Source organism: Astyanax mexicanus, chromosome 16, assembly GCF_023375975.1.
Source record: "Astyanax mexicanus isolate ESR-SI-001 chromosome 16, AstMex3_surface, whole genome shotgun sequence".
In the NCBI taxonomy this organism is placed as follows: Eukaryota; Metazoa; Chordata; class Actinopteri; order Characiformes; family Acestrorhamphidae; genus Astyanax; species Astyanax mexicanus.
The window spans coordinates 21,001,032-21,023,884 of NC_064423.1; the positions used below are offsets into that span (position 1 = coordinate 21,001,032).

The 22,853-nt window shown below is 35.5% G+C and overlaps 1 long non-coding RNA gene across 3 annotated transcripts in view; it reads right to left on the reverse strand.

The window, feature by feature from the left end:
• The window catches only part of LOC103038064 (uncharacterized), a 70,965-nt gene that overhangs the window by 19,785 nt on the left and 28,327 nt on the right, over positions 1 to 22,853 (reverse strand). For all 3 annotated transcript variants that reach the window (XR_007424933.1, XR_007424932.1, XR_453095.4), the window contains one exon: positions 3,383 to 3,476. This is a non-coding gene — a long non-coding RNA (uncharacterized LOC103038064). The remainder of the gene's footprint in view (positions 1 to 3,382; positions 3,477 to 22,853) is intronic.

Below are 22,853 nucleotides of genomic sequence, written 5' to 3' on the forward strand. Positions count from 1 at the left end.
CACGACAGGGAGGAAAGGTGTTGTATGGTTTGGTGTTTTCCAGGAAAAGGCTTCAGAGAGCTGCTATGAGTTCAGAAGCAGAGTTATGCCATCTTGCGTAATAGACAAAAGGTGTGCGTATGGCAGTGTTTTTACTTTTTTTCATCTATTGTTGGAGAAGAAGACCTTTGGGATGCGAAGGATGATGGGCTATGATGGAGGGATCGCTTTAGTGCATGTCTCACACTGGACCTGCTGGCTTTGGATTGTTGGTTAAAATTAAACTGGTAGAAAGAAGAACGAGTTCACAACAGTTTGCCTAATTTCCTTATGTACAATTTTGGGTATTGTTTCAACAATACTAAAAGGATTTATTGATGATAAAATAGACTTTCTATATATATATTAAATGGCAAGAGTGGTAAACAGTGGTATTCAACAACCTAAATTCTGAAAAAATTGGCATGCTGTGTAAAATGCTAATAAAAGTTAAATAAAACCAGAATGCAATAATTTGCATATCTCAGACATCAATTGTTTCTCACAATAGAACATAAACACAGGTTAGTTGTTCACAGAATGTTCACCATTTCATGAAAAGCATTAACAAATTTAGAAATTGACAGCAGCAAATTGGGACACAGCAGCAAAAGGCAGGAAACCTAAGCGGTACTGAAAAAAACTGCTGCAATAGGAGCAACCTACAACTAATTCACAAAAATGGGTATAAAAAGAACATTTTAGAGAGGAAGAATCTTTCAGAAGCAAAGAAGGTAGAGCCAACGGTTTAACAATCTACATAAAATTGTCTTAAATTGTGAAGCAGTTCCAGAAATCACCAAATTTTACCCAATGTAAAATTTGCTAAGTCTTTGGATAACCCATACTATGCAAACTTTTACATCTAGAATAAACAGAATGAACGAGAGTGAACGAGCAGTTCAGTGTCCTTTGCTGAGAAGCATTGGACAAGTAGCTGCACTATTGAAATAGCAATCTGCCAAAGTCAGAGAACACCTGGGTCTTATTGCCATGTATGCCTACAACACACCCACAATTAATTAAGAGAATTAATACATGCCTTTTGCAAGTTTAGAGCCGCTCAAGGTGTACTTTTCCCGTCATTACGATAGCAAAGACACACACCGGCTCACCTGTAGATTGCTAAAATAGAGCCCAGTAACATGTAAAGATTAGGAGAAATAAGACTGCTATGCAAGGTCGGCATTGGATGCTGATGATCTTTGAGCCCCCTGGCAGCACTTGATTCTGCATGTATTCTGCGTGATTCTGTACTGGAAATCACTTTATGGGCTCAGGAACACAGGTTAGCCATGCAATCCACAAATGTTACCGGTAGTTAAAGCTGTATCATGCAAACACCACCATCTTCTGTAGGTCAGAGCTCATTTAAAATTGTGTTTATCTGACAACAGAACTGTTTTAAATGAGTCTTGCATGAACCTTTATATCAAAATTGTCTAATTTGTAACTAATTATACATGTTTTTTTGCTAATATACAGGATTACAATTAAATTATTTTATTTAAACAAGCAAATTGTAGCACTGTCGAACATTCTGAAGTGTGCTTATTAAAAGCAGTTGTTCTCTGCGGTTTATACAGTATGTGTGAAAAGAGCCAGGGATTGTCCCCGCGTACCCTTTAGCCAAGCGATTATCCCCTGTATGTTTTCACAGCGATGGTTATAATCTTTTATCACGTCTCTCACAGGTCCCTCACAGCGGGCTAATGTAGGTAATAGCCGTTTGATTTAACCATTATAGACGTTTCAGGGGAAGAAATACTTGTTCATCTAGATAACTGTCTCGCGAGCGCTGCAGCATTTGGCACTCCCCATTAGCTTTCATTCATCACTGAAATAATGTCCGACATGGTGGAATTTTCGCATGGTTGAGTAGGCTTTCCTGCTCATTAAATGCCTCTCTCTCTCTCTCTCTCTCTCTCTCTCGCGCTCTCTCTCATTCTATTTCTCAATAGGGAAGAAAATGTTTGCCTTTCTGCCTATTACCCTCTGCCTTCAGACGAGTAACAGTAGCTCATATTAGACAGCCCCTTTAGGCACAGTGTTTTTTTTTCTCTTTAGCCATTTAAAATGTGCTACGATAACGATTTGTATTTATTTTCATTTATTATATGATCACAAATGTTTGATGTCGTATCCAATTATGTCTGTAATTATCTTAAAATCTGTTAATGTATTTCACACATACATTAAACATAGCTACACAATTATGACTTAATTAAATTTAAATTATAACTTGATAGATTATTTTCCTAGATTTATAGATTTATTTTTGAGCTATGCTTCCATGAGGAACAATAAATTATTTTATTATTTTACAATTAGACAAATACAGGCAATATCTACTAAGCTACACTTATAAAAGTAGTGTGTAACACATGTGTAACACATCTGTAACATTGTATTGTAGAGGTTCCTAATGATGTCCTGTGATAATCCATCCTATGCAGCTCAAATATACAATATCTTACAAAAGTGCACCCCTCACATTTCTGTGAATATTTAATTATATATTTTTTTAATGGGAAAACAACATGGAAAATAAAACTTGGATATAAGTTAGAGTAGTCAGTGTAGAGCTTGCATAGCTGTACTGTTTAAATGAACTCAACACTCAGCCATTAATGTCAAAAGTAAAAAAAAAAAAAGTCCAAATTCTACCCAATTGTGTCATTATCCCTTCCTGGTTTCATGCAAATTGTTAAAGTTACAGATGTGAACAGGAAGCAAGGCGAGGTAAATTGGGTGTTTTAAGTACAATTCTCATTCTGGCCACTGGATATTCAACATGGCACCTCATGGTAAAAAAACTCTCTGAGGATGTGAGAAATAGAATAGTTGCTCTCCACAAAGATAGCCAAGGCTATAAGAATATTAAAACTAAGCCACAGCATGGTGGCTAAGATCATACAGCAGTTTTCCAGGATGGATTCCACTTGGAACAGGATTGACCAAAGGATAGGTCTGGCAATGCAGCCGGCCATTGCGTAGTATATGTGTTTTCTAGGCTAGCTATTTAGACAGCAGCAGTATGTGTACAAGCATTGTCCTGTTGGAACAGTGCACCAGCATGTGTCTATTCTGCCTTTATCTTGGAAGGGATATCCAATATATCTGTGTGTGAGAGGTGTTAAATCTTCAATCTATGTGTGGTTGGTTGAAATGTAGTTTAAGAGTAGTATTGTGGATAACAGCACTGCATTTTATGTGGTGGCTAAAAAGGGTGTATCAGAATTGTTTAACAGTTGTAATGTATGTGTGTGTGAGGAAACACACAGATTAAGCTAAAGATATAATGACATTTTACTGTTTACTAATGACAGTTTAAAATAAAAAAAATAAACAAGTAATCTCATACCTTTCTGTTGGTTGCTTTCCACTGTATCGAAACTGCAGTGGAATGCTCATTTTGTGTGCCATTATAACCTTAGTAGTTGAGAGAAAGAGTAATCCTGGCGAGAAAGAAAGAGAGAGAGAGAGAGAGAGAGAGAGCACAGTGAGTGGGGTGATGTTTGCTCAGTCTTTCATATTAACAACATCTAGTAGGAAAAATATGTACAAAAAAACAACAACAAAAAAACAAATACAGTGCCATGTAAAGGTATTTGCTAACCTACAGATTTCTTTAGTTTTAGGGTTTTTTTTAATAAGTTTTCCAATTAACACATTTTTATATATCAGACAAATATAACCCGAGTAAAAAACCCTTTTTTAAATGATGATGTCATTCATTAAAGGGAAGATGTATTCAAATCAACCTGGCCCTATGTGAAAATGTATCTGCCCCTAAACCTTATAACTTAGTTGTGCCACCCTTGGTGGCAACAACTATAATCAAACATTTGCAATAACTGGCAACCAGTCTTTTACATCTCTATGGAGGAATATTGGTCCACTCTTCAACAGAATTGTTTTAATTCAGTCCCACTGATGGGTTTTTGTGCATAAATGGCCTGTGTATGATCATGCCACAACATCCCAATCAGACTTTGATTTGTTTTTTTGTTTTTTAAAGCCATTCTGAGATGGACTTGCTGGCAGGCATCTCTTTCTTATTATTGAATCATGAACACTAACTTTGTGGTGGGTGTGGCCTGCAATTCTTTAGATGTTGTCCTGGGTTCTTTTGCAACCTCCTGGATGAGTTGTCCCTGCCCTTTTGGAGTAATTTTGGATGGCTGGTGACTCACGGGAAGGTTCACCAGTGTTCCATATTTTCTTAATCTGTGGTCTGCTGGAGACCCAAGCCTTAGAAATTTAACCCTTGTATCCGTTTCCAGACTGATAGATGGCAATGACATCTGTTCTTGAATTACTTCAGTTTGGGGCGTAATGTGTTGCTTTTTGAGATATTTTATCCTGCTTCATGTTGTCAGACAGGTTCTATTTAAGTGATCCTATTTACTTAATTCTACAGGTCTGGTAGTAATCAGGCCTAAACTGTGGTTAATTCATGTGGGGCAATTACTTTTCATATAGGGCCAGGATAGTTTGGATTGTTTTTTCTCTTAATAAATTAAATAATCTTTCATTTACTCTGAGGTCTTGAGGTTGTATGATAATCTGAAAAAACGCAAGTTTGACAAAAAAGCAAAAACAAAAGCAATCTGTAAGGGGCTAAATACTTTTTCACAGCACTTATAAAGGTTAAAAGTGTATAAAATTATGTCAAAAATCATAAATCACAAGTTTGAGTTTTCTCCTCACAGTTATTTGTGGTCAGTTGGTCACTTGATTCACTCTGAACACCATCCAGATTGTTTTCTAGATAACAGGGGTGGACATTGCCCTTTTGACCCAAAACTTTCTGGGAACTCTCTTTTTGTGTTCTAACAAAAGCCTATGTAACACAAACCTAATCATGTCACATTTTTTATTTTAGATATTTTTCTGGGGTTTCAATTAAAGCAAAAAAAACAACAACAACAGACTGATCTATTTGAAAGTGTTTAAAATATTGATTCCTATTGATTCCTATAGATTACATTCGAAATTTTGACAGCATACGTCTTAATTCCAAGCCTCTAATTTCATTTAGATAACCTTGGGTAGTGCACTTCAATGAACTTTAGCCTTGTATGACCATATGAACCCTGATCAATAAGTGTGACTCCAATTTGAACCAGAAGCCATTGCTTTAATATTGCTTTCATATTCAGCAGATGTGTTTCTTTAAATGGACATTTGGGCCAGTAGACCTTGGTCCCATCAAAAAGATGAAGAAAGAGGAGAAATAGCATGCCTTACTCATTCGTTTCCATTCAAATTGCTATTCAGCGGTCAAGCACTAGTGTGCTGCCTCACCCTATACAACTGTTAGTACTCTTCAGGGACCAATCATTAAGAATGAATAGTTTGTAGTGCACATTTGTTGGAGTCAGATGCATGTTTAAATGAAATACTGCAATACTGCCTTATTGAAGTCGGATACAAAATGTTTAAACGTCCATCCTGAACAGCTCAGTTCATCCTATCATCTCTACAATACATTACTCAGAGTGAGAGAAGATAGGAGAGAGGTTTTGAAATCTCCAAAGGAATATAAGCTCCAGCTATCACATCACCAATATGCTGTCATCAGATCCTGATGTTTACTTGTTTTTTTGTTTTTTTTTTGACTGGATGTGTTGCAATATAGATGCTCATCTGCAAGGCTGAAACAGAAGCTTATGGTTCAGCCTTGAACACACTAACGTGGCCTGCAAATGTGTCAAAAAACCCTTAAGCACAAGCTTTGAACTGAAGACCACGAAGTGTTAAATTTTTTTTTTACGATAAATTATGTTTTAACATAATTTTATATCATTAAGTAATACATAACCTTATTCTTTAAATATTTTTTCACACTGTTACTCTGAACAAACTATATATTGTACAGTTTAATATTGTTTAGATATGTCATAATGTATAGAACAGGAGAGATCTTTTTATTTTCTAAGTTTATAAGATCAAGAAATACAATACACTTGTCTAGTTTTCTTCTCTTCTATTGGCAGTTAACATTTTCTCAATTCTTTTTTATTGACATGGTAGACAGATTGTATGTATTTAGCATGGGAGCTGTAGTATGTAGTATGATTCATGAAATATGCAGAAAATAAATGAGAATTGGCAGGCATCTCTTTCTTATTATTGAATCACGAACACTAACTTTATGGTGGGTGTGGCCTGCAATTCTTTAGATGTTATCCTGGGTTCTTTTGCAACCTCCTGGATGAGTTGTCCATGCCCTTTTGGAGTAATTTTGGATGGCTGGTGACTCCCAGGAAGGTTCACCAGTGTTCAATATTTTCTTAATCTGTGGTCTGCTGGAGACCCAAGCCTTAGACATGTACCCTTTGTATCCGTTTCCATATATATATATATATATATATATATATATATATATATATATATATATATATATATATATATATATAGAGAGAGAGAGAGAGAGAGAGAGAGAGAGAGAGAGAGAGAGATTTAAGAGTTCAGTTCTCCTTCTTCAGTCTTACACACTGCTTTTGGATAACTTTATGCTACTCCTGGTGCAAAAATTCAATGGTTTTCAAGTTTTCAATTTGGTAAAATCAAAGAAACTCATCATTTTTAAGTGGTCTTTTATTTATTTTTTTCAGAGCTGTATATGTATAGTATGTATTCCATTAGATATTACTGCCCTCTAAATACCTTTTTTGTCAGTTTAATTACTTATTATTCCATAGTGAATAGTGACAACAATACGTCCTATAACTCATGGTTCACCTTATTTTTAATATTATTTTAAAGCAATCTTCAACTGTTGAACCACTGTGGAGAGTATTATACTGGCTACTTGTGTGAATGTTTAATTCCCTTTACACACTGATAACCACTTTCTGCCGTTAAAAGAATCAGAAATACTGAATGGGCTAGCAGAGAAAAGTTTTGTTCACAGTACAAGGCTGCAGAATGGGGATTGATGTTTCTTTGAAAAGCTGAGCAAAGTCAGCATGCAGGGTTACTGAGACTCACCATTAGAAAAGCATTGACAAAGACGAAAGAGAATCGAAAATATTTTTTTTCCCTCTATTACTGCATTTTAAACTCCACGGTTATCTGTTACTCGCTTAGACTTTCAAGGCTGGGCTCTTCTGCGAGATACCAAGGCACCTTGGGCATTCCTTGTCAGGAACGCTGTGTATGCAGTTGTCAATGATGGAAAAACATTCTTTCCTTTTGAAAGCTCATCTCGACAGGCACAGCTATGCCACAAGTGATTGGTTCTACAAACCCAGAAACTCTGCTAGCTCTTAAAAGTGAGCTTCGAATTTGTTTTGTTTAACTTTAACCTGTTGAGATAACACACAAGGTTTTGGCAGAGCAGGAAGCTGTAATCAGAATTAAATTGTTTATCAGTTTTTGTAGCTTAGTTAAGACTGAAATGTTTTACTCGGATGAACTTTGGACATGGGTTTTCAAAATAAAGTATGTTAAGTAGCTAGACATAGATGCAGATACAGTAGGACAGAAAAGAAAGAAAAAAGGGAGGAAAGTAAGAGAAAGAAATAACTTTTTCAAATGTAAATGATAGGGTGACAACAAAGCAACAAAAATGTCCTTAACACTAAGTACCATACAATAAGTACCATGTACCCTAAATATTTGAAATAATACTTTAAATAATATAAGAAATTACAAAACTTACATAACCTAAATAGGATTTTAAAGATGGTTTCTATACAAAAATATGCATCAGCATGAATTAATTTTATTTTATTTTACACATTGGTTTAACCATGGTCTTTACTTTGTCTAAACACCGACAGATGGATGGCTCAAATGTTTAAATAACAGTAGCATTTTATTAAGACACAGCAGTTCTGGGGAACTGTAGAGGTTAAGCTGAGACCTAAATTACCAAGAAAGTTTTGGATGAGATTTGCTCATATGCTGGTAAAAAAAAGGCAAATCAAATCCCCATGACACCAAGAACCTGCATGAAATATTAATGCTTTGAATACAGGTCTGGTTCTTTGATTTTACCAAGTTGAAAACCTGTGGAATATAATCAGGAGGAAGATGGATGATCACAAGCCATCAAACCAACTGAACTGCTTAAATTTTTGGACCAGGAGTAAAATAAAGTTATCCAAAAGCAGTGTGTAAGACTGGTGGAGGAGAACATGCCAAGATGCATGAAAATGTATTATTCCACCAAATAGTGATTTCCGAACTCTTAAAACTTTATGAATAGGATCTTGTTTTCTTTGCATTATTTGAGGTCTGAAAGCTCTGCATCTTTTTGTCATTTCAGCCATTTTTCATTTTCTGCAAATAAATGCTCTAAATGACAATTATTTTTGGAATTTAGGAGAAATTATATCCATAGTTTATAGAATAAGACAACAATTTTTATTTTACTCAAACGTATACCTATAAATAGCCAAATCAGAGACACTGATTCAGAAACTGAAGTGGTCTCTTATTTTTTTCCATAGCCAGTGTAGCTATTGAGTATTGCTTATATGTGGACTCTGTAGCCCTTCCCACAATCCAGTGTGCAATTCCAACAGGACAATGCTCCTCCACATACTGCTGCTCTCTCAAGACACAAATACTACAGCTAAGATTTCTGTCATGTTCTACACATTACTTCAGAATAAATTTTACATTTAAACTGGTAACATTTATGTTCCTTATGAAATGCATTTATGTTCAACCATTTCCTTAACTGTGAGTGTTTATTTGTCTGTGCTTTAGCTGAAGTTACAGCAGAGAAACAAGACAATGCAAGACTAATGTAACTACAGGAGCACTGAGATAATAAGTGGACCAGGTCAATTATTAAGCAACAAAGTTCCCCTCTGGCTAAGTGATTAAGTGATTTCAGAAGTTCACAGCTTTCGGATGTGCCCCTCATATGTGTCAAACAGAGATGGAGTCATCAAAGATATGCGACAACGACTCCCCCCCCTACACTACCCCCCCCCAAAAAAGAGGGAGCAGGAAAAAAAAAGATGAACAGCCGGCCGAGTAGACTTCCTCTGATGAAAGGGTCAGTGGCACCTGTAAATCTAGGGGCTTGGGGTGCAGCTGCAGAGACTTCAGCAGCTTAGCACCGAGGGACCCTAAACTACCCTTAAACACACACACACACATACACTTATACACTTACACACATGTACACTAGAGAGCGATGGAGGCGGATGTTCAGGAAAACACAGCAAATGGCACTGGAAACACACCCACATTGTCCTGCAAGTGTCTACTCACAATGTTGTAGAAAACTTATTAAAGTAAAAACTTAAATGTCTTAAAATCTAAAAAAAGCTTTTTTTTAAGATTTACCCTAAGCACTTTGCTTTTTTTACTAAAATAAAATAGCATTTTAACATCAATGTTTTAAAGCTCTGAGTTGTGATTTCTCCTAGCTATTTGGGATTAGTATGGCCTAATAAACTTTGTCTTTGTTCTTTGTCTTTGTTCAGGAAGTCATCATGTGGGGACATTGGTTTATTTTGTTTATTTAACAATTAAAAATGATCATTGACAATTTTATGCTATCTACAGTATGTAAATAAATTAGCTTCAAACATAAAATTGGATAAGAATTTTACCTGGCCGATGTTTTTTTGTCTGGACTGTCTGTAGAGACTTGGATACCAGCCATCTTATTTTTTAATCAATTGAGTTTAATGTTGTCATGTGAGGTTTTAATCATGGTACAAAGAAGCAGAAATGTAAGGTCTCCTTAATCTATCACAATTAGTTATTACATTAGATATAATGTTTGTTTTCTGCAGGATTTTTCACTACAACGTAGGAGAGTAGGCATAAATTTATTAGTAGGAGAGATTTTTTTAGTCAACATTAGTTCAAATACTTTTAATAAGAAAATATATGCCCTGATCATCTCTACAATAATGAAATGAACATCATCACTATCATGACAAAACAGAACTTCTCTTAAAGGATAATTTTATTAAAAACTTAAGTGTAGTGGAAGTGTAATGGAACAAGACTGTAGTCCACACTCTACAAATTCTACAAAGCATTTATGGACTGACAATCCTGACAAAAACACATTTGGATTCCTAAAAATCTATGTATGTATGTGCAAAAGGTTGATGAACCTTTTTTTAATGATTCAAAGAATCTTCACATGATGTATAGGTCCTGTGCAAAATAATACAAAGGTCTGTTATTGAACATTTACTTTATAGGTCGGTGATTAATCCTAGTTGAAGACTATATTTTCCTTTCATATAAAAAATATCAATTTAAAATGCTCTGCAGTCCAAGACTAGACTTAGCTCCTGTCTGGGAAACGATATGGAGCTCCACATATTGTGGCTCTTAAATTTTTCCTAAGTCCTTGACATTCACACATGTCCATTTTAGAGGATCAAAGATGAAGATTTCAAATAGTAAGCATGCAAAAGAAAAGAAAATGTTATAAATTATTGAAATGAAGATGATACCTCTTTTACAACTCATACAAATACATAATTTGTGTTTAGTTAATTAAAACGTACAATCTGTGTGCGTGTGTCTGTGTGTGTGTCTATGTGTGTGCGTGTGTGTGTTTAACAGAGACAGAGAAAAAGAAACAACAGCTATAGAAGTGTGGCAGGATGCCAAATAGACTGGGTTGGCATGATACAACCACATTCATGTTAGCCTCTAAGTATGCTCATGTAATGCACACGCTCTCCACTGGGACATCAACAAATGCTGCATTGAAGGTAATACCACACCAAACAGGACCCCCGGAGGCAGCGACATGCCAGCAAATGAGGAGCGCTCTCCTGTGGGCCGTCCCGCTTCCACATCTGTGTCACGCCAAGCCAAAGATTTGCATGACTGACATTCCAGGTAGGATAATCTTTGATTTCTTTTGTCTTTTTCGTCAAGTCAAAATAAGTCAAAATCTTGTAGCTTTAATTAATATAATTGCACATTCATTTAGCTGCCAGATTTTCACTGCTTCATATATTTTACTTTTGCATGGCAGAAAGGGCTCTCATTTGGCCTGCACTTGTTTGTTTGTCATTTTATTTTCATCCCTTGTGCTTCCTATTCACTCCCATTCATTTTTGGCCCTACCAAATATTAGTCCCTCAGTCCCAGTCTGATAGCCTCTAATCTGCAGGTGCTACTTCAGGGCAGGACCCCAAGCTTTAATCCAGAGTCATACTGACCCATAATAATCTACATGTTGTTCATTTATCTCTTGTTGCTTCCTTTCAGTCCTGTTAATTTCCATACATGACCAAGCCACAGAATTTCTGTGTACCAACAACCAACAATCCAAACCTCTATCCAAACCTACTTTGCTTAAATTCTTGTCTTATTAACCTCTATAAAAAGCTAAATTCCAATTGTCCTCCAATAATGGCTTTCTGTTTCTCTTCTAATGATACTGTATGTCAAGAGTAAGATCTCTGTCTATGAGATGACAAACAAGAAGCAGTGGCAGTGTCTAAAATAAAAAAGAGACATCCAAAATTCTCTCCCACACTTAATTGTCTTCCATGCTTAAAAAGGAAAAAAACAAAACACAAAAACAACCAGAGCGCTTCTAACTGTGGGTCTGGTAACTCTACACTGGCAGGCCCCCCACATGACAATGTCAGGTGGCGCAGGCCTTAAGCCTCTGACAGCAGGCCCTGGGTGTCACAGGAGCCCATTGTTATTTTGGAGGGAGCATGTGTTTGTCTTGTAGTGGCTCGGGTTTCTCGTCCCGTGCCTAGCCTGTCCCTTTACGCTGGGCTTCAAACCCGTGTGATGGATGGCGACCCCCGGCTGCTGGCGCTCACCCACCATACTCCTCTCTGAGCGCATTCCCCGAGACCTTATTTATATTCCCTCCAAAGAGCAAAGGTGCTCGGAATATCTTTTTATGGGCCTCGGTGGCTCCTCAACGGCAAGCCACACCGTGTCCAATTCTATAAGACAGAGGATCCTCCTTTACTGCTACTGGAAAGCGACATGTAGGGAAGAGACAAATGTGAGCCTGTAGCAGAACAATGGAAAATATGAGGATTAAACGGAATTCGCTCTGATCCAAAGCACAAAAAGCTTTATCTGTGAACAATGATGGAGTTAAGGCTGTGGGTTTGGCGTTTAACTGCCACTGGAACTCCCTGACTGAGGGCAATATGTGACACAAAAAAACAAAAAACTTACTCTGAACAAATAAATGGACAGTTGACTGGCTAGGTCAGTTACCCAGACTAAGTCCAGTAGCCCATAAATTACATAAGTTGTTGATCTAAAACTAAACCCATAGCTAGCAAAGTCAAGCTATGGGTTTGTGTACTGCTGCATTTCCATGCGTGCGTTACAAGTGTGTGTATACAGGTATTGGGCACACGGCTGTTGACAATTTACTGCCAAGATAGTAATCAACGTCTGACGCTTGACGACTGCCTAGGTCCATTTTAGTTAGTGATGCACCTGTGTTTTCTTTATTCAAGATAGCAATACACCAGAAATTTACCTGAAAACATTTCATTTTGAGACCACCACATCCATCGGCGTGATTATTTACACTGACGCTGTTGCTATTTAAACAACGCAGGTGCTAGGAATGAAAATAGACTGTTTGCAGGGTGTAAGACAGCAATGAGCATTACAACGTGTCTTGCACAGGGTGTAAGATAGGGCCCGAAACCTTTTTTGAATTTGGAGCCTATTAATATTAGTTTTTGATGTTCTGAATGAATGTCTAAGCACTTTTGTACTTTTGAGTGTTTGAAAAATTGCATCTGGGAAAGTCGTCTTAGTTGTAATAATAAACAAAAAAGTTTTTAAAAAGTTAAAATTATTTGGAAAGGAGATACAGCAGCTTCTTCAGTAAGCTATAGACTTTTTTCATTCCATACACTGGTCAAGTAACAGATAAATGAATGTGCATTAAATACTCGGAGCAGATCACCTGAGACCACCTTTTCCGTGACCTCAATCCTTAACGATAATTGAGTGGTTTTCATCCACAGTTCCTCCTCCCACTGATGTGTGTTTAGCATTTCGTTCATGGGACGGCCGTAATGAGAGAAAAACAACGATTTGGAAGAGAACGAAAGGCGGGATGGAGAGAAGATTCCCCAGAGTTGGAAACTCTCTCGCCTGTGCTCGGCCATAATTACCCAGCGGTAAAGTTTACCTGAGAGCCTTGTTTCGCCATTCTCCACCACACGCTTCCTGCGCTTCTGCAGGGCCTCGGTGAAGACGGTGTTAATTGGCCTCCTGAGTTAGCACAACAGTCAGGGTAAAGGTGGTATCCTTGATGTCTCAGCACACTCGCCACCAGTGACTGATTCCTTTCGAGTCAGCCACGTTGCTCGCATATCCTATAGCTCATTAAACACGCAGAGCAGCGATGAACGGGGGGAGGAGGTGAGGAGGGATTTGTCCTCACGGATTACCGGCTCAAAGAAATTCTGACTAAAACGTAATTAATAGTTCTAGCGTGAGGACCGTTCCCTGAGCATGATGAGCTCTCAGTCATGGCAGTGAATTAGTGAGGAGGTTTGGTGCTGTTTGATGTCCTAAGCGAATTGTGTGACAAGTTTGCGAGAGTTAGCCTGAGGTTATCTAACGTAAAGTTGTATGGGCTGTTGTGTCACATTTAGGCCTACAGTCCTAGCACAACCTAGAAGTTCTTTAGCAGAAATAAACACAAACCGTCCTTTACACTGTGTCAAAATTTCTTGATGAATGGACCAACAGAAGTTCTCCAGAATTACCTAAAATTGATGATTTTTACACTGACTTCCACTGAAAATTTGCAAGGTTTTTCTCTCTCCTGTAAAATTGCTGTTTTGGTGATACTTGTTTTTCATTGACAAATTAAAAGATTAATGTTCCTTTTGTTTCCTCAAAACAAAAAACAAAAAAAACCTCTTTATTCTTTTGACTTCTTTTTGAGTTCAGTCTTTACAGAAATCTTATTTTTCCAGTTTAATTACTTTTTATTTCTGTGAACAACATTAGTGAAGATTTCCTAAAAACATGTTTTTTAGAATTTTTAGTTGTTCAAAGATACACTGTGAAATTGTAAAATAATTGAAATACATTGATATCTTACTGTGACAGGGTGTACAGCTTAACTTAGCTTACCACAGCTAAGTATGGAGACAAAGTAAGAAATATTAGGTTCAATTTATAATATTAATCGCTGAACATTCAGTAAGTGTCTTCATTCACTTGTAAATAAAACAGTATGATGGTTGTGATGTCACTGATGTCAAAGGTCACTTTTTAAAGGTGTCATCAATAGATGACATAGTTGTGAGGGAATTCTCAGACACATTTATACAGCTTGATATTCTAATGAAAATAAATTAATCACTAATTGAAATGTCTTTCAATGATTAAAAAAAACATATTCAACACTATAAAAAAATATAAAGTAAAAAAATATTTTACAGTGCCTCTATATTTGAAATGATGTGTTTATTCATTTTAAATCTTGAAAAATGTATTGTTACATTGTGTTTGTATGAAATGTAAACAAATATTCTGTTGACATAAAAGGCACATTATGTCAATACTGATACATTTATTTATTTGGAGATTAATTGATATTTTTTTGGACACAAGCAATATGCGTCTAACATACTGTAAATTATGGATTCCCTGTTTTTCACAACTAACTTTACAATACGTTCATTTTTCATACAGACGCTTATATTATATTGTCTTGTAATCATATTGTAAGTTAACTAAAACTCGTTTTAACGACCTTCTGTTTTTTCTCTGATACAAGAAAAAGGCCGGACAGCTCAGCTGACAGGCAACTGTAAACTGCGCCTTTGAAAATGATAATGAGGCCTGCTTGCAAAACATAACAAATGTTTGCAGAATTAGTTTCCCAGGACGAAAGTCAAATATTAACTTTTCACCTGCCGTCCGCTCAGCTCTGCTCGCCTACATTGGCAGGTATTCCTAAAGATCTAAATTTTGCATTGGTTCAGGCAGGGGATTTAATTTCAATACACTGTGTTTCATTATTCATTTCGTATCAATTTTAAAATATTTTTTTTCTTTGTGGAAGAACAAGAAAGTCATTATTTAGTAGAGTGTATCTGTCTCATTATTATTAAATATTTTTTTTTAGCATTTTTGAAATAAAAAAAAACATTCCTTACAGGGAATTGTTTGACAACTGTAGCTACTGTACGCCCATCAACATAGAAAGCGATGAAGTGCTGCAGTGTGCTGCAGTGGAAGAAGACCCGATAACAATGATAACAATGCCATCTGAAAATGATCTCACTCACAGCCCTCTATCATTAATTTAATTCAGCAATTAACGCTCAGGAATGTGCAGGGCTTTGAATGAAAAATGGATCACAGCATTTTAAACCCACTGGAAAATGTTCATTTTCCCTTTAATGGGCTCATCAGCTCCTCTAAATTCTTCAGCTGGACGGCCCTAATCAGCTGCAGTTAGCACTCTGACGACTGTGCTGGAGCTCAGAGTGAAGGCTTTTCCGTGGACAGGTGGAGATATATCTCTTTCTGTCTTGTTTGCTCTGTCTAGGTTGTTTGTGGGCGGTAAAACCATATGTATCACTGCTGTCATGAAAAACATATCTTTTCAAAATGGGGAATATACGGGGGAAGGCAAAGATGTTCTTAAATTTGAAAATCAATGTAAACACTCCAGGAATTGTAGAGTATTTTATTGATCTATTGATCCAAAATTATATACACAGTGTACAGAGCAGCTATGGTTCAAATGATGGAGAAGACCTAAACCACGAATAAATGGAGAAGCATGTTTTTATTTAGACAGCAGCGGTATATACGGATCAATTCAATTAAACTTAAATACTGTGCTGAGAAGTCAGAATGTGTGGAGTGATGTCAGTAAAGCTATTGATATTGTATGCTGGTTAGGAGAATCCAGTCTGGCTTCTTTGTGAATCTCAACCATTGTATAAATAGAAAACCTTATCCACCCTCTCTGGACATTTTTCTCTGGCTTCACCATTATAGCCCAAATGAATTAATTAATCAAATAGAAGTATACGTGCACATAAAAAAAATAAAATAAAAAAAAAACCCAGATAATTTTATGTACTGAATGAATACATTAATTACAAATAATTACAAATTAGCTACATTTTCATCAGTGTAATACTTGACCTAAGTGTTAATAAAAAATGACAATGAATAAATTAATACCCTATAATACTTTGCAGAAGGAAGCAGATTAAATGCAACTATTTTTTAGACTATAAATAAATTAGGACCTCGCTTACACCTAGTCATTCAATATAGCCTGATAAGATCATAAAATCTGTTTATTTGTATATATACTAACGCTAGTTCTATTTTATATGTTAGTTATCAGAGAAGTTATCCTGGAAGTGTCATTTTGAGGTTATAACTCATGTAACATAACGTGTAGGAATTTACATATTTTACATATAAACTATATATTCCATTTACACTATACACCAATCTTCACAATTAAAATGTGAAGCACTAAAGGCTGTTCACCTCTGTACAGAATATACTGGTATAGCTATTATGCACACACAAATACTCAGCCACACCAATCAGGAAACAATTCACACATGGTTTACTGCAGCAGGTGGAAAAGTCTGAATGGCTCCGTCCAGCTCGTGCCAGAGTCATAGACGTTTTCAGTCATTTCTTGGCTCAGTGCACAGTACCCATCTGCTTCTAGCCTGCTCTTATGATCCGTCTTTCAAAAAACAGCTCAAAATCACCTGCCTCAATAACTATAAGCCTGTTACACTCACATTAGTGCTAATGGCAACACTTGGTTATAAATGCTTGCCGCATGATTGACCACATGTTACCGTGTTGGAACAGAAAGTATCTCCAGTGCCAGTCAGTGTTTCAATCCCTGCTCTCGTATTTATTACTGAGCTGACCTTATATTTACAAGCATTATACTGTAAGTAATGATTACTATTAATCACTATAAATTAGCGCTGAATTATAAAAGACTTTTATACTCTATCAATGTTAAGCTAACTTTGCTGGCCCTTTATATCTGTCACTGCTCCTCAGCTGGGTGCCCTACAGTTTGCATACAGGGCATTTAGCATCTGGACTCCAGAGGTGCACACATAGCAGAATCCTGTTTTTTGCAGACTTCAGCTGGGCATTCAACATCCCTGAACTACTACTGAACTGACAAACAGGAAACAGTATGTACTGACTGTATGGCTGGGTATCTGTCTCTCACGGTGCCTCTCTTTCAGCACAGGTGTACCACAAGGCTCTATGCTTGGCCCCCTAATGAATAGCCGCCGTATGTTCACTGCTCACAGCACAGAAGTGTAATTTAGCCCTTTCTGGATCAGACGTAAAAGAACTACAATACCAGTCAGAATTTTGGATGCACCTCCTTATTCAATGTTTTTTGTTATTTTTTTATTTAATGTATTTTTTGCACTGTATATTAGTATTAACGACATCACAACAATTATGGAACACTTATGGAATTACGTAGTAAACTATTTAAAAAAGTGTTAGGCCTCTACAATCCCCTGACATAAACCCGATCAACTGAGATTGGTGATTTGAGATGATTTGGGATGAGCTGGAGCTTCACATGGTGAAGGAAAAGCAGTCAACTATTGTTCAGCACATATTCCAGGTGACCCTACCTGATGAAGCAATTTAGATTAAAATACCAATAGTGTGTAAATCTGTCCTCAAAGCTAAATGTGGTACTTAGAAGAATCTAAAGTAGAAAACATAGTCTGGTTTGTTTAACACTGTTTGTTTACAATAATAAGTCTGCATAGCTTTAAGGTCTTATCTGTTTCCTATAGAGAGCATTGGACAAACTAAACAGGTTGTAAAACAAACCTTTAAGAACATAAATGAACTTCATTTGAATTTAATTCATTGTAATGGCAAAAATATGCCAGCTTGTGTAAACAGCACATTTTCCATTGCTGTGAGAATTCAGAAAGAAAGCGAAATTTAAATCAAATGGTGGAAGACATGCATTTACACCCCCATGCATGGGTACTACTCTATAGGCAGGTCTACGCACATGATACTATCTTTATTAAAAATAATAAATGTACTAATAAATAAATAAATAAATATATATATATATATATATATATATATATATATATATATATATATATATATATATATATATATATATATATATATACATATATATATAAAACACTTTAACACAGAATTCATATTATCTTATTTTGTAACACTAATTCAATCAATTAATACTACAGTTTATAGTTTTAATGTAAATACTGCTTATATTATTACCTACAGTAAGAGATAAGTCTATCATAGGTGATTATGGAAATAATAAAATATTGTTACTAAGAAAGGTTTATCACCGTTATATATCACAACACTGCCCACGCTCCATCATAACCCACTGATCAGGAGGCTCATGCGTAGCTTCTTTGCATGAGTCCCATTCCTGTGCCTCTATAATTCAGCTGCTCAAAGCAATCATACATTCCTAGTTTGATCCTGATAAAACTAATGAAACAGGGGGGGGGGGGGGGGGGGGGGGATGGGGGAATCATTTGAACATCCTAGACTTGTTTAATGTGTTTAGAGCTTAGAATCTGTGTTTTTTAAGGTATTGTTAACAGGGTTGGGGGGTTGACACCCACACATTAGTAATATTTAAACCTTGAAGCCAATCTCTGCATTTTGCATTTTTTTTATTATATAGAGAAACCTTCACATTTTTGTCCACAACAGTCTCTAAATTTTTCAGGTTTTAATAATTGACAGATTTGTTTGATTGCAATAAAGTGTGTAAGTTAATGTGTGTAAGTTTATGGAACTTATTTTGGCTTGTAGTGTGTTACATTGGCAATAACAAAATCTTAATAAATAATTTTAGATTTAAGATTTCTTTGTCTTACTAAACATTATAAATGTAATTCTTTTGCTTATTTTAGGAATAACGCTGGGAATGAATTACTTAGAAATTTCACCTCATTTTAAGTATTTTAAATTCAAAATAGGCACAAACAGCCCACAATCAAGCTATTTTTAATTCTTGTGTCTAAATGTATGCCAAATATCTGTGATTTTACTTGTTTTAATATTAAAGTATAAACAATAAGTCTTCACTCATTTTGAGACTTGCGTATAATTATAATTTAATACACACTAAATGGTATTGGGGGCTGTAGTTTGTTTAAAAACTCCAGTATATACACTTAACTATATTATACAGGGTTCTTTTTTATCTTTGTATGTCATAAGGTTGAGATTTGCCCGGTTAGGCTGTGTCACCAGACCTGTAGTGCCATCTAGGGGACAATACATAAATAACATGAAAATTCAATAATCCTACATATTCATTTATTGCATTTCCCAAATTCTATTGCGTGTTTAATCCAAAATAATCTCTTTTTGGGACCTTTAATTCCTTTCATTCTGCTTTAATTCAGTTTGTTCAATACCTTTGGGAAATATATTACATCACTAGTCCACAGATGTGAACTCATTTTAATGGTCATTTTCAGGATCACCTATTTTGTCTGGTCAGATTGGCTGTAAGGTATCTGACAGAGAGAGAGAGAGAGAGAGAGAGAGAGAGAGAGAGAGAGAGAGAGAGAGAGAGAGAGAGAGAGAGAGAGAGGATATGAGGCAGAAATAAAAAGCTTCGCCCTCTCGCCCTGAATGCTGTTTTGCAGGAGCCTGTAAATCACCTCTACAGCAAGTAGGCTCAGTGTTTTGGAACCAGGAGATGACTCCCTTTGCACCATTAGGTGCTAATAAGACACCAGTACCCTCCCTCATTCCCTACACACACACATATGCACACATCTTTCATGGCTGCCACAGGCTCCAAATGAGAATCCTGACCCAGCTGACCCTGAGATTGGGGTCACTGGTGGGTCATCTCTCCCTGCCTTGTATGACAGGCTCCAGTGTTGTCCAGTTATAAATGTCCCAATGAAACAGCAGGATGCTTGTGTGTAAAGGATGTGAGTATTTTTGGTATTTTGCTGCTTAAGTGTTTCAGCGGAGAAGCATCATATCACTTTTAGGTTTAGATATTTCATTAATATTGTAAAGACTGTCATTAAAGTAAAATAATGTTTCAGGGAGAAAAACAAAAGTTGCTTTTGTATCAAATTATATAATGCAAACACATTTGGAATGAACAAGCTATAAGGAACAGCACTGCCAGGATACTGTGCCATTTTAAAGCCATTTTTACCTTATGTCTAACTCAGTGCCCAACTATGTACAGACAGAATGTACAGATACAGAATTGATTATTATTATTATTATTATTATTATTATTATTATTATTATTATTATTATTATTATTATTATTATTATTATTATTATTACTACTATTACTTTGTTTTTTAGAAATGAGCAGCTGGCCATGAATGTCAAAATATGTTTTGCCCCGATAGCAACATTATTGTGGTCCGAACCTCAACATATAGCATTTACTAGTGGCCCACATACCCCTTAGAATGATGGCCCGAAAGTGGGCTATATGTAATAGCTGGAAGTTTTCAACTAGATTTTGTTGTTAAACATAAGTAAGAAAAAAAGCCATAGCATTAAATAACACAGTAAATGTAATAATTGTAATTTTCATAATATTTCCAATAAATAACCATATATCAACCATTTCTTCCTTATTTTTAGTACTTTTGTACACCATTTATTTTAGCTGCTTTGATGAATGATAAATACATAAGCCTGTATAAACCAAATTTACGTTTTTATGTAAAAAAAATATATATATATATATTTTTTTTGTAACAGTTGATGTTGAAATTTTGTTGGTTTTAAGTTGTGATGTTAATTAAGTAAAATTTACAAATCTTCCAAATATCACATGCTAACACCCTAGTAAAGAAAAAAAACAAAATTCAGAAACAAACATAAATGAGCTGCTCACTGAATTTATCTGATTCAATTTTGAATTTGGTATTAATATACATTTCGATAACTGTACAATAAGCTTTCCAATGAAACTGATTTGTATTTTGGGATTCTCCCATACATTCCACACCACATAGAACTCTGCTCTGTTTAGTTTCCCTATAGGCTAGTGGGTAGCACCACCCCACGTGTTTTGTAGTGATGGTAAAATTATAAAAGTAGGGTTTTTTAAAAATTGAATCAAATGAGCCAATTTATATGGAAAAAGATTCAGTCTTGTGAGATGTTTGAATCATCCACCACAGTGACATCTGGTGGGCAGCCAGGCACTTTACTTGTGTGTCTTTAAGTTCAAAATGATCCCAAACAGCAAACCTAGGCCTTTTTGAGATCCTGCCATTTCACAAATGCTAAACTTTTGACAAATATTAACAATAAATAATAAAGGATTACATGCAATTCTTAACACAAAGTTACAATGCTCTCCAAATCTTGTTCATTTTTTCATCGCTAATGCATGTCAGAACTGATAAAGTCGTGCACAATGATTTTACATTGATTTAAAACTGATTTAATGTTATGGTCTTATATGTATCAGTTGTATTAAACTGTACTTATATTAAATACTGTATGTATATTGTGTTTTTATTCTGTTTTAGAGCCTGTACTGTGAATTTACTTGAGAATAGGACATTAACAATAAAATTAATATTGTTTTTGGGAAGCACCTTTCTCCTAAAAGCACTGAAGTGTTCTATAGTTTCTACACATTTTGTGCAGATATTTACTGTGTTAAACATGCTCTTTTTACAAGTACCTATCTATTGTTTCCCACCTCAGTCTAAAAATGTCTGAACAAATGTAAATTATCTTTTTATTTATAGATGCAGGGAGACAATTGAGCAATATAGGGAATTAAGATTATTTATTAGTCTTAAATTAATAAATGTTTGTCTTCACCAGTTGTATGACCTTAGAGTCATTACAGACCCAGATTGCCTACCCCAGATAACAAAACATGTTGAATAGTAATCTTTCCACCTCCAATTCATTAATACAATGTTTTAATTAAAATGATTGAAACTTTATAATTAAACTTTACTTGCAAAAAGAACGTAAACATCTTGTTTGATTTATATTCTTATAACTTGTACTATGTTCTTACAGTATAGAAAGACATTTTATTAATTTGTGACTAGTAACTTTCACCTAAAAGCTTTAAGAGTGACTAAGAGGCAATGTTAAATAAAGGTTGTTTTTTCTTCAACAACATTTAAAAGATGCAACACAACAAAAAAAATGAACATTTATTCAATGTTCTTTGCTATGAGGAACTTGAAACCTCCCAGTCACAACCGCTTAACAATGTGTCCCCAGTGTGCTCTTGTTTGAAAACCACAATAAGGTCACTCTACATTAAAGTCCAACATTATTTACTTCTGACATCAAACTGATGTCCGGTGCTTATTTCACCACCAATAGCTTACGTAGATTCTCTTCATGAAAAGTTTATCTTGAGGTAGCTGTCTTTCCAGGAAGGCTTTCAGTTTAATGAACTAAAGGAGACAATACATTTGATATGACTAAAGACATCTTGATAACTGTATGACTGTTAAAGGAGTGGCTATCAATTTTGTCTACAAAAATAAGTTCTACAAAGTCACATGCTTTTACAACATCTCCTAAAGTATGCTTTTGTCGAAATTGGACATTTCCATAAGAAAATTAAATATTAGGTAATTTTGTTTTCATACTAAATGTTGCTATATCCACACATATCTTACCATATTTAATTTTCAAATCTTTTAACACAAAATTAAGATTTTCTCTGTCTCTTGTAAAATTGCTTTTTTGGAGATATATGGCAATTGTATTATACTTTATTCTACTAGACTATACTGTTTACTGTAGACTATTGTTTTAGCCTGGGCTTTTGTGAATAGCATACATCACAATAA